The following is a 12,634-nucleotide window of genomic DNA, read 5'->3' as shown; positions in this document are numbered from 1 at the left end:
CAGGGTATGTGTGTTCGTGCCATGCATGGAAATAAGCTATATAAACCAAAAAGATCCATAAAAAGATTTCTTATAAACTATATGATAGTGTTCGACACATGGTGAATTTTTTAAATTTGAATGGTGACGCCCTTTAGCATATTTAGATTGAGTCTAGTTTTAAATTGGTTTTTAGTCTAGCGGTAGTTGTAGTGGCGAGGCTGGCAGCTGCTGCACCCTAGCAGATAAGTTAGTATTTAGATTATTCTATCACATGATCATTAGTTGAAGTTGTCAGCTCGGATCGGATGGTGAAAAAACAGAATCGTTGCTGTTTTTTCGATTGTTGCTGTTGAAATTCAATTTTACACATTCGTTGTTGTGTTAAAATTATTATCGATATATTAACTGTCCCAAGTTGGGGAAAAGTACAGTTTTTCCTTGTTATTTGTGAATATATAAATTGAAATATTCAACTAGTGCGATCAGATTTTGGATTGTACAGCAGTGTAAAGTAATAGTCGATATAGTAAAGTTATCTTCCAAGCAATTTTCGGACTGATCAGTAATTGAACTGATGCCAGAATTAACATACATCGGATAGGGGTAGCAGATGTACAAGAGAGGCCAACACCTTTTCCCGACTCTGTCTTGTCCTGCCACAAACCTAATTCCAATTCCTGGAGTAAGTTGGTATTTAGTATTTGAAGAAAACTACTTGCTGGTGAGTAACCAAATAAGTCACTTCTGGTATAAATTAAATGCTGAAAATATTACTTACTACATTCAATCTATTAATTATTGCTCTCTTTATTCTAGCATATTATCATTCAATATTTTGCTCTTTATATTTATTGACAGTCATCTGCTCTCGCTTGTAATTTGGGCTATCCATTATGGTCCTCCAGGCCGGATATAAACCCAATTTGTTTCGAATTTGTATTTTTTTTCATGCTAGAATTATTTTGCATTACAATTCAAAGGGCTTAAAGTAGAAAGCAGGGAAGGTTTGACTTCGGTACCCAATCAGCAAAATCAACTTGAATCGAAATCAAAACAAGCTCGTTTTGTCAAATGTGAGGGCTTGATTCAAGATTTCATTCGCATGCGTTTTGCTCGAAATGAGTTGAATTCAAGAGTCCGTTTATACATCGTTCAAGCCAGTTTCGAGCTCGAAATGCAGGCTCTAATCAGGCTGGTGCTGCGAGCTAAAATCAAGATCGCGTTGCGAGCTCGATTCAGGCCCGAGATGCACGGTCGAATCAGGAATGAGATGCAGTCTTGACTCAGGCTTGAAACGCATGCTGGATGCAATCCCCCCATTCAAGGCCACCTGGCACACCTTTCACGAAATTCAAGCTCGATTCTATTGTGATTCTAGATCAATTAGAGTCGGATTCAAGCTGGATGTTTAGAGTGAATCAATCCTGATTCAAGGCCAGTGCAATCCAATATCAATGCTTAATCATAATTCAAATTTCATCCAGAATTTGAAATAAATCTGTAATTCTTATTATTCATGATTCAATTATTCTTCCAAACTAATGCTCCAATCTTACTATTGCCTTAATACTCAATTTCTATACTCAGTGGACATCCATACATTCTATATAATTATAGATGAAATCTATATATAATATATAGATTATATAATATATATATATATAATATATAGATTATATAATATATATATATATATATATATATATAATATATATATATATATATATATATTATATAGATTTCATCTATATATAGAATGTATGGATGTCCACTGAGTATAGAAATAGAGTATTAAGGCAATAGTAAGATTGGAGCATTAGTTTGGAAGAATAATTGAATCATGAATAATAAGAATTACAGATTTATTTCAAATTCTGGATGAAATTTGAATTATGATTAAGCATTTATATTGGATTGCACTGAATCAGATTATTAATATATATTTTATATTTTTAATATTATTCAAATTGAAATATTCTTTAAAATTCTCCTGTGAATGGCAAATTACTTATTCATTCTCTCCTGTCAGGGCAGTCTATAAACTGTCTCTGTAGCTGTATTGAGTCGAGATCGACCTCTGCTAACCAATAACAGCTTGCAGACTGTCCTGAGAGGGAGCAGTGCATGAGTCACTCGCCATTCGATGAATTAATTAAATCAAATCTGCTCTAGTTCAACAGCCCTCTATGCTTGCAACACCTCAAATGGAGTACAGTTCATATACATCTGAGTAACACATCAATTATTACTTTGAATATCTATTAAAATATTAAATATTATATATTAATATCTATATTAGTTTATTTTCTTTAAAGCTTAACTTCAGAGTATTTACTATATGAGCGAAAAATGTAAATAAGAAAGCATTATTTTCAATAAAATGCAATGATTTTTATTAAATATTACAAAAATTGAACTTTCAATTTATAACTAATTATATATTTTTACTTTGAACTGCTATCGTCCTCGATTTGAGCTTCATGAGGCGTAGTCTCTCTACTCTTGGTCCTGTAAAATATGAAATGTACAGTTTAGTGGGATAACTTAATAGGTTATTATGAGTAAAATATAAAATTTCTCGGTAATCAATTCTCAGAATGCTGATTATGTAGCTTAAAAACTTTTATAAGTTGGAGACTGATATACATACTGTAACTTTCAGGATAAGTTATTGGTCAAATACTCTACCTTTTGACATACATAAATGGATTTCAACCCCTCATAAGTGGTTGACTTAGACCTTCATAAGGACATCTCATTTACATTTATGACAGTTTGGCACACTGTCAAACGAGATAATAAAGGGGAACATTTCGGGAGCATCTTTTGAAATGAAATGTAAAAATCTGGTGTGGCGCACTCACACAACTTTCCTTGCCGTTATGAAAATTGATCACCTGACGCTAATGTTCCCGCGCATCTCAAGTCTACTATTCAGTGATTTGAGCCAGCTGGTGACAGGGTAATAACGCTGGAGACACACATGAGGTCTGCTATCTCTTCATAGTGAATGATTTAATAGAATCAACAATAATTTGCAATTGAATAATCACATTTTCTCGAATTTAAAGCTTATTCTATCAATAACTGATCCTGAAAGTTACAGAATTATATCTACAACAGTCTCCAAATTATTGAAGGGTTCCCATACATATGACTCACTCTGTATATGTGCATATGTATCGTTGAATTTCAAAGGTTGTTGAAAAACTGTGTTTGAAGGAGGTTCCGTCTTTGGGTAGCAGTGATTGGACATTGGTTGCAAAAAGGCAAACATGTAGAAGAAATTTGAAAAGAGTATTGGGAGCAAGCGGTGAAGTGTACGAAACGATGAGTTCTTCTTTGATTCAAGTAACTGATTTGCAATTTCTCCACATGTATTGGGACTACTAATTTATGATTATTCCATACTTTCATAAAAGAAAGCCTTTTTGACATGATTGTTTTATTCACAAATAAGTTTATTGAATGAACTATTTTCATTTCACATCATATTGGACACTTAAATTTTCTATCTGTAAGTCAAATATTTTCTTGGATTTTTATTTTTATACTTTGAAAACATGATCAATAATAATAATTTACTAATGATGAATTTTATGATGAATATGTATGTCATTGGCCTTTGATGATACTGCTATTTCCTTATAATTGGAAAAAACTCAAGAATAGTATAATAGTAGGTTGCCTTGATCACATAAGACGCGTGGAGACCGCAGCCTGCTATGGTGTGACGTCATGCTGCGACCTCTCGCCCTGGCTTAACATGCATTCAAATGTAAAAATGCCAACTTTGAGCCCTCATAGCAAATCAACCATCAACTTTACATAGAAGTGATTGACATCAAAATGTTCAGCATTTTATCCCCTTTGAAACAATATCAAACTAATTTTCAGTAAAAATCCTATAAATGTTACCGGCGAGTCTAAAACAAATCGTTTGAACACACAATTTGATTTGATAATACCATTTCAAATACGTTTTTGTACTTTCTATTAGTTTTTTCTGCATCGTTTTAGTTCTTTCTCTTAAACAGATTCTATTCTCATTTAGAAATTTTATCCTTATGAAGTCTGTGGAAAGAACTAACAGCTTCTTTAGGAATTTCAGGATATTAACGTTATTTTATCAACAACTCCTGAAACATAGCAATGCGAACCCATCAACGGTTGCCTAGCTTTATCACAAAAATAAACAGTCTAGATAAGCCCTAAGAATATATGAACATCATTTAAACATTATAAAGATTTTTATTTATCCCAATTATGATAAAAAAAATAGATAATCATGACTTTTAATGACTTTAATGCTGTTATTTTATCAAAAAATAAAGCGCATTACACTACTGTACTGTAAAGTAGTTGAATAATTTCATGAATAATTAATGTTATATTATTTGTGAATAATATATGGTATTTCCTTTGTAAATTTGTGTCCCATGAAAATAATCAATAAAATATACTAATAATCGTCAATAATAACAATAATACTGCACTGAGCAGAAACAAAAACACAATACAAGAGCAACGTGTTGGCACTACGCTTTCCAGTAGACAACTGAAATAATTATTAGTAACCAGACAGTTCAACGTTCTAAAAATAAATTGTAACCATGGTGAACAGTTCCATGATTTCGCTAAATTGGTTCTAGGTATATGTCAATTAATAAAGTCTTAAACAAATATCATTAATACAAATGCTTGCAACTAGCATTCCGGGCGACGATACAACTATCAATTTTCACAAACAATTGTCAAATAATAAACAATCATTTTTAAATATTATTGGACGACCAGCATAAAATTAAATAAGTTCGCTTCATTTTGTCATATTATTGTTTAAAATAAGTCCAAAACAAATAAGTTACCAGCCTTTTCACAAATATGAATAGGTTTTACCGATTGAATATAGTGATAGATTCAAGGACTTTCTACACTTTTCGAAATGAATTAATGTTTTCAAAATACACATTGATGTGGAGCTTGTTTCTTTCTGAATTGAATAGCATATTCATATTTTTTATCAATACAGCGGTTTTTATGTGAGGAAGTGATATTTGACGCGGTGTTTTGTATGTAATTCTTATGGGAAGCCGGCGTTTGCCACGTAGGCTCATGCCATCTCATCCGCGTATGTAAACGCGATTGAGGCAACCTGCTATACACTATCCTTGGTTTACACTCACCATTCTATATAAAGACCGAGTGGCACATATATGTGTCACGAGTGAAAAACCCCTGAAATTTTAGAAACTTGAGGAATTTAACGATCTTCCAGAGTAATTCAAATTACTGTTAAGGAAATATTCATTTCAACAGGTGATATGATTTGGAATGTGTGGAGTATTCTGTATTAATTGACTGGTATATATGAAGTAAACCTAATTTTTTATTGGGAGGAGTTGATTAGTCATGTCGCACATATATGTGCCACCCAGGAGCGAATGTGCTATTCCTTTATAGTCGAATATATGACATTTTTGGTTATATAAATATGGATGTTACTTATTTTTATTGTATGTTAATTTTTATATGTTAGCAAGGTTAGCGTTTTAGGCAATATTTACACTGCACTGTAGTAGATAGCCGTATTTGTTTTTCAAACCATACCTGTAGGTATGTAAATAAAAACAGAAATTCAAGTACCCATTTTAAAATTGGCATATTTCTTTTTAGAAATAAAAATATTAGAATAATATTATTTTTATTTTTCTTTGATTTCTATTCTCAAGTATTATTCAAAAGTAGCCCTAAAGAAAAAAGACTATAGGTATGTTTTATCCCAGTAATGCGTTCACACTAACTCACTTAAAGTTGCAACCATATTAGTCCAGTCAATATAGACATGAAAAAGAGGGCCTGCTAGTAATTTATATTTTATTTCTGATTTTTATACCTATATTTTTTTAAACATCAATGAAAATTAAACTTGAACTTTCAGCAGTAAAATTATAAAAACATTTTGGGACATATTATTCATTATCAAAATTTGAGAATAAAATAGTTTTGGGCAAAGCCTGCTATTCTTTCCAAATTATATTTTTATGATTTGTGATTGTATCCACAAAAGGATAAATAAATTCAGAACCAACCAATATTTGCATGATAAATAATTGTCTTGTTCTATATAGATACAGAGTGGCCCAAAAACCTTGTATTTTCAATAAAATGGATATTTTCAGAAAATATTTTTTTAATAGTTCAACAATACTATGAAGAATCTATCCTCTAAATCTCAAGGATTTATCTTTTATCGAATTTTAAATGTTCTGTCCCAAAAATTCAAACTTTAGGCTCTCATATCTCAAAAAGTAATGATCGGAAAAAATGTTTTCCTGAGAATACCTTTTCATTTTGATAGGTTGATGATATACAAACCGAAAAACTTTGAAAAATATCACCAGTATAAATTTTATTTTTAGCCTTTGCACAACCTTAAACCGACTCCAGCCGCGGTTCACACTTCTGCCAGTTCACTCATTCGTCAAACTTCTTATAACATATCCAACATTATTGAGATTTATTGTGACTTAAGTCTCCAATATGGTTCTTTGGAAATTACTATACTAATTTGCAGCTTGTTTTACAATAAATTTTTGCTTCATATGAAATTAAAAATCTGAGCCTATTCAATTATAAAGTTATCATTTTAAAATTTTAAAACTGCTTTAGTGATTAGGAAATAGTATAGTGCAACTTACTGAAAATGGTTTCCATCAGATGTAGAAAGGAGTTTTAAATCTAAAACTGTAGTTGGCAGCATATTCGTCTGTCATGGTGGATTTTGGTATATGCGTCTGCAGTTCTATTCCCACCTTTGCCTGAAATCAAATGATACATTAAATGTATGAAAGCGATTTTCTAATTGAGAGGAATTTTATAAGTGATAGTAAATGATATAACAATAAACCAATACAAGAGAGTTTTCAAGGACCTTACATAGTACGGTACTGAACTAATTATCAAATTGTAGCCTATCAATAAGAAGGATTGCTTCTATTTACAATTTATTTAAAGTATTTATCAAGGGGGTTATTTTATACTGGTCATATTGGAATAAATATGGTTTCATCTAATCAAAATATAAAAAAAAATTTAGTTCATGTCCCTAACAAAAATGTAACTATAGTCCCTAATAAATATACCGTAACTAATAATTAGTAGGTGGTGTTATGAATAGTTCTATTATTGTAACATTTTACAATAGCTTCTTTTATATCATAACCATCCATGATATTGAATCAATCTATTATAATATTACTGAATCATATAATCACTAGCTTAAAATGTATTGAATCATGAAATTAAAACCACTAACTTGATAGTTTTTTACAAGTTTGAAGTTAACCAACAATGGTAACAGTTTAATCAACTATTAGACCCGGTTGCACAAAAGCCAGTTAAATTTTAACCGTGATTAACTTCACGAGAACCAATCAGAGAATGCGTTTTTGATAAAACGGCTTCTCTGATTGGCTCTCGCGGAATTAATCACAGTTAAAATTTAACCGGCTTTTGTGCAACCGGGCCTCAGTGTTTGAAAATGATAAACATTCAACTTATACACACTAAAAATTGCAATTACTGTTATATTAGGGTTATTAATAGGGCTTGACATAAAATCTTAAAACTGCTCCAGTAATTCTTGAATATAGGCTATTGTAGGTAGCCTAAGTTTGTTTGTTAAGGTTACAAGTAAGTTTGTTTATGTATGTTGAAAAATTTGATTATTGGAGGAGACAGAGTGCAACTTACTGAAAATGGCTTTCATCAAATGTAGAGAGGAGAAGAACTTTTTTCAAATCTAATCCTTGGCATCATATTCATCTGTCATGGTGGATTTTAGTATAATATGTATCTGCAGTTCTATTCCCACCTTCGTCTGAAATCAAATGGAACATGTATGAAAGCAATTATCTAATTGAAAGAAATTTTGGCTAAAGTGCACGTCCAGTGCCAACATACCTGTCATCAAATTTTTGGTTGGGATCGATTTAGTAGGCCTATGATATTTTGAGCACAAAATCAAAAAATTAAACGGCGGTCACTATTTTCAAAATAAACTAAGTTCAAAGTAGCACAGCTTTACATGCATTTAACCTATGCTATAAGTAGCAACCATAAGTAGCTAAGGTTAGGAAAAGCTTTAGGTTAATAAAGCTTAGGTTAGGAAAAGCTTTGGGTTAGGAAAACTCAGATTGGGAATATCATAATTTGATGATTTCAATAATAAAATGGCTGCTACTCATAGGTTAAATGCATGTAAAATTGTGCTACTTTGAACTTAGTTTATTTCAAAAACAATAGTGACCGTCGTTTAAATTTGTGCTCAAAATAGCATACTTAATAATCGATCCCAACCAAAAATTTGATGACAGGTATGTTGGCACTGGACGTGCATTTACACCGAAATTTTGAAGTAATAATTTAATATGGTTTTAATAAATTGATAGTATTAAAACAATAAACCAATACAAGGGAGTATTTAAGGACCTTACATAGTACTGAACTAATTATTAAATTGTAGCCTATCAATAAGAATGATTGCTGCTATTTACAGTTTATTTAGAGTATTTCTCAAGAGGTTGATTTGATACTAGTCATATTGAAATAAATAATGTTTTATCTAATCAAAATACTGTATTCAAAAAGTTACTTAGGTCAAATGTAACCATAGTCCCTAATATGCCTATAAATAACTAATATTATTAGAGGGTAGGCTAAGCCTATTCTGGTATTAGCTTTATTATTGTAACATTTTACAATAGCTTCTTATATCTTAAACATTCATAATAATTAAATCAATCTATTATGATACTACTGAATCATATAATCACTAGTTTAAAAATTATTACCTAAATCATAAAATCAAAACCACACTTGATAGTTGTTTTACAAGTTTAAGGTACGGTACCAACAATGTTAACAGTTGGTTAAATCAACTGTTTGGGTTTAAAAATGGAAAAAATTAACTTATACACACTAAACATTGCAATTAATGTTGTATCAGGGTTATTAATAGGGCCTAACATAATTATTTACCATAGTGCTTTTAAAAACAACATGTGCTTTACAAATTTATCTGGGGAATAACGCTTTGCCAAAACTAGGCTAAACAGCTTTGTTTAGTAGGTAACTTCTGTATGCTATTGAACTTATCAATAAATATCCTAGACATAAATGAATGATCTTACCTTAATTTAAGACCTTCAGCAATCAAAAATTATCATCAACTTGATGATGCGATAAAATAAAGGATAAACAAACAATGAACGAACTTCACCTTCAACTACTGAAAACTGAAGGAGACAGGAGCACAGGACATCTTTAATGGCTGTCGCTCAAGCGCAGTAGTGCACAAGCATGAATTACCCCGGGAGTTTCAAAGTTATTGATATAGACAATCTTTATTGTTAACATTAAAACAGTCTATATTTCTGGGACGGATTAATGATTTCTTTATGGGGGAAATCTATATTTGTGCTTCCACTGAAATAATGTTGGAATCAATAAAATAGTACCTAGTTTATTATTATTTGAATTTAAAACTTGAAAATTATTTCATAGGCTTGGTGTGTGACATGATTTTTAGCACAAACTGGAATCTAATTTGAAAAAATGATATAACTTTTTCAATTTTGGATGGAAACATTTGAAATTCTAGGACAATGTTTATAACATGAACAGAATCGTTAATTAATTTTTTCAAAATTCTCCATCATCAATTACCAATTATTTAAAATTTTAAACGTTAGTAGCCCGTCAACGGCCCGTCTGACGGGATTTTTGCATTGAGAAGAAGTGCTGGAAATCTACTTCTGTAGCCGAATAAGTGATAAAAGACTGCTTTTTTGAACATTTTTAGGAAACTTAGAAATCGATCAAATTTTTTCCAAGTCCTATCTGGATTAAAATTAGCGCAAAAGGTCTATTATATCATCAACAGTACGTTGTAGACGATTTTCGCAAGAGACAAAAAGTGTTTGAAATTCAATCCTGCATCCGAACTATTGATTAGAAATACAATTTTTCGACTTTTTTGGGAAACTTGAACATCTGGCAAATTTATTCCCTAAGTCCCTGTGGATTTAGCGCAAAAGGTCAATTATATCGTTAACAGTGCATTTTAGACGATTTTCGCAAAAGACAAAAAGTATTTGAATTGCAATTCTGCACCCGAATTGATTAACAAAAAGCTTAAAGTGAGACTTTTTGGAAAACTCAAAAAAATTTCAGTCTTAATTTGTGTAAAACATTTTCTTTATCTCGATAACGGTGAGTTGGAGACGATTTTTGAAGAAGATAGAAAGGGATTGGAATTCAATTCCACTTAGGAATTAGGCCTATTGGTCAGAAAGCCTAAATTGAGACATTTTTAGGGATTAAGTTACACAGGTGAGGGGGGAGGAGACACCTTCTGTAAAAAATGTTTGATTTTCACTTATAACATTTTCACTTAGTGTGTTGACTGGGTAGGTACTGTAGAAATTCCATACTGTACCAACCTTTCTAACGTTTATTTTAGTAAACATTTCTAAGTTTATCAAACGTTGTTTTCATAACGTTTATCAGCAATATACATTCTAGACGTTTATTAAACGTTTATAGAGTGAACGTTCATTTTAGTAAAATTCCCTAACGTTTATTAAACGTTGTTTTCATAACGTTTATCGGATTTATACATTTCAAACATTTATCAATTTATTAAACGTTTTTTAAACTTTTTGTGCTGTGTGGGATGAACACTACAGGTTGATCTCCTCTCCCCTGTATTAGAGGAGATTTTGGAAGTGACAATGAGAAATAGACAATGTAAAGAAGACAATGTAAAATAGGCTACTCGAGGATTGTTCGACACTCACAATAGAAACAAAATTCAAGGGAATACGTAGCAAGCTATATTCAAGATCGATTCAAATCGGCTTTAACCAATACCTACTATTACTTCAGGCCCCACAACTGATCTCTAATAAACTATGACGTCATCACATGTAGATCATCGATGATCTACTGGCGGTAAGCAAGCGAAATAAGGGCGCTGATGCTTGTTATCACATCTGATATGGTAATCAACAAAATTGGAATTACAAATTCAATTTTCACGGTGTTCCATTTCAATGAATATGGTTTGTTTATCATTCTTCTAATATTTGTTTGTGAAAAGTAATAATGAATTTGGGGTTTTAAATCATTGGGATACTGCTGTGTACCTAATTGTTGCGGGAATTATAACAAGATTCCAAAAGTTTCCATACGGTTTTAAAGTTTAAAACGGTTTTTTTACTTTTTTGAAAGATGATACTTTGAAATGAAAATGGATACGAGCGATAAGAAGAAAGAGCTTCAATTCTACAAAACAACGGTTTACATGAAGTGTAGAAGAACAGTGTAAATAAAGTGTGAGTGGAAAATTTAATTAAAGTGTGAAAGAACAGTGTAAATAAAATGTGAAATAACAGTGTAATTAGAGTGTGGAAGAACAGTGTGAATAAAGTGTGTGGAAGAGCTTTTGAATTAATAAATTAAAAAGTAAATGCAACGTGTTGGAACTGCCCATAAAATCATAATATTAAAGGTTTTACCTAACTGAAAAACATCTCCTGATGGGTTTTTTTGTACTACAGATCAATTGTGATCAAGTTTGTGGGAGCCTCTTTCCTAAAAAAGAGTTAGGAAATTTGGTTTATCTTTGATTTACCTCTCCTTTGACTCTGATACAGGCTATTATTAAGTATTTTTGGTTGAGATGAATTTATCAATAGCTCTATCACTGAATTGAGTAGGACTATGTCTATCAATCTGAAAATATGGATAAATTATTGAATTTGTGGAATAAAGTGTTTTTATTTCAATAAAATTACAAGTGTATTTAATTTAAAATTTAGATAGTATTCCATCCAATAAAAATCGATACAGTAACAAAAGTTACATTGATAAGCTAGTAGAAACTACTACGATCTAGGAAGAATCAATCTATGTTATGACGTCATTAATTAGTTGTGGGGCCTGAAGTAATAGTAGGTATTGCTTTAACTGACAAGGGTTATTCAAGGCAGAGTCAAGACTTGTTTGACTCATGCAATAAAAGCTAAATTCGAAAGAATACCTTTCGAGCCATATTCAAGATCAATTCTAATCAAGACTGTTAGCTTTGACTAACAAGGGGAATTCAAGGCAAAGTCAAGACTTGTTTGACCCATGCAATAAAAGCTAAATTCGAACGAATACATAGCATGCCATATTAAATTTCGATTCCAACCAAGTTTGTTAGCCTTGAAAAACAAGGGTATGCTGCTTTCGATTCTAGTATGGAAATTCAAGGGGACTTAGAGTTGAATGTCAAGCAAGATTGTTTCCAGCTGGATTCAACTTCAGCCTTGATTGGCAAGTGAAGGCTGCTTCTAATTCAAGCCTTGAATCAAGCCTTACTGCTGACTGGGCTAGGGTTAGACGGTTTCAGCTATTTATTAAACCTGTCTATTCAACTGTCACTGGGTTTGGCGGTCAATCAAGTAAGGTTCAAGGTCGAGCATTGTTCACAATTCGTTCTCATGCTGACACTACATTTTCGTTTGCTGTTGATGCATTGGTAGTTGAAATAATACTGGACAGATTACCATCTCGTGAAGTTGATGTGTCTACTGAAGTTGTC

At 31.6% G+C, this 12,634-nt stretch overlaps 1 protein-coding gene and 1 long non-coding RNA gene across 3 annotated transcripts in view; both read right to left on the bottom strand.

The window, feature by feature from the left end:
* LOC111056775 overlaps positions 1–12,634 on the bottom strand; it is a 59,690-nt gene that overhangs the window by 8,610 nt on the left and 38,446 nt on the right. The window lies entirely within an intron of this gene.
* On the bottom strand, positions 2,352–10,996 carry LOC120353126. 2 transcript variants are annotated; one of them, XR_005572195.1, is made up of 4 exons: positions 9,177–10,996; positions 7,738–7,864; positions 6,684–6,803; positions 2,352–2,490 (listed from the first exon to the last, which is right to left on the bottom strand). It is a non-coding gene; the product is annotated as an uncharacterized LOC120353126 (long non-coding RNA). The 2 variants fall into 2 exon arrangements; XR_005572194.1 differs by lacking the exon at positions 9,177–10,996 and having other exon boundaries at positions 7,738–7,990.

This window comes from Nilaparvata lugens, chromosome 9 (genome assembly GCF_014356525.2).
Source record: "Nilaparvata lugens isolate BPH chromosome 9, ASM1435652v1, whole genome shotgun sequence".
Classification (NCBI taxonomy): domain Eukaryota; kingdom Metazoa; phylum Arthropoda; class Insecta; order Hemiptera; family Delphacidae; genus Nilaparvata; species Nilaparvata lugens.
The sequence above is the reverse complement of the archived record's forward strand: the minus strand, read 5'-3'. Positions and strand labels throughout refer to the sequence as shown.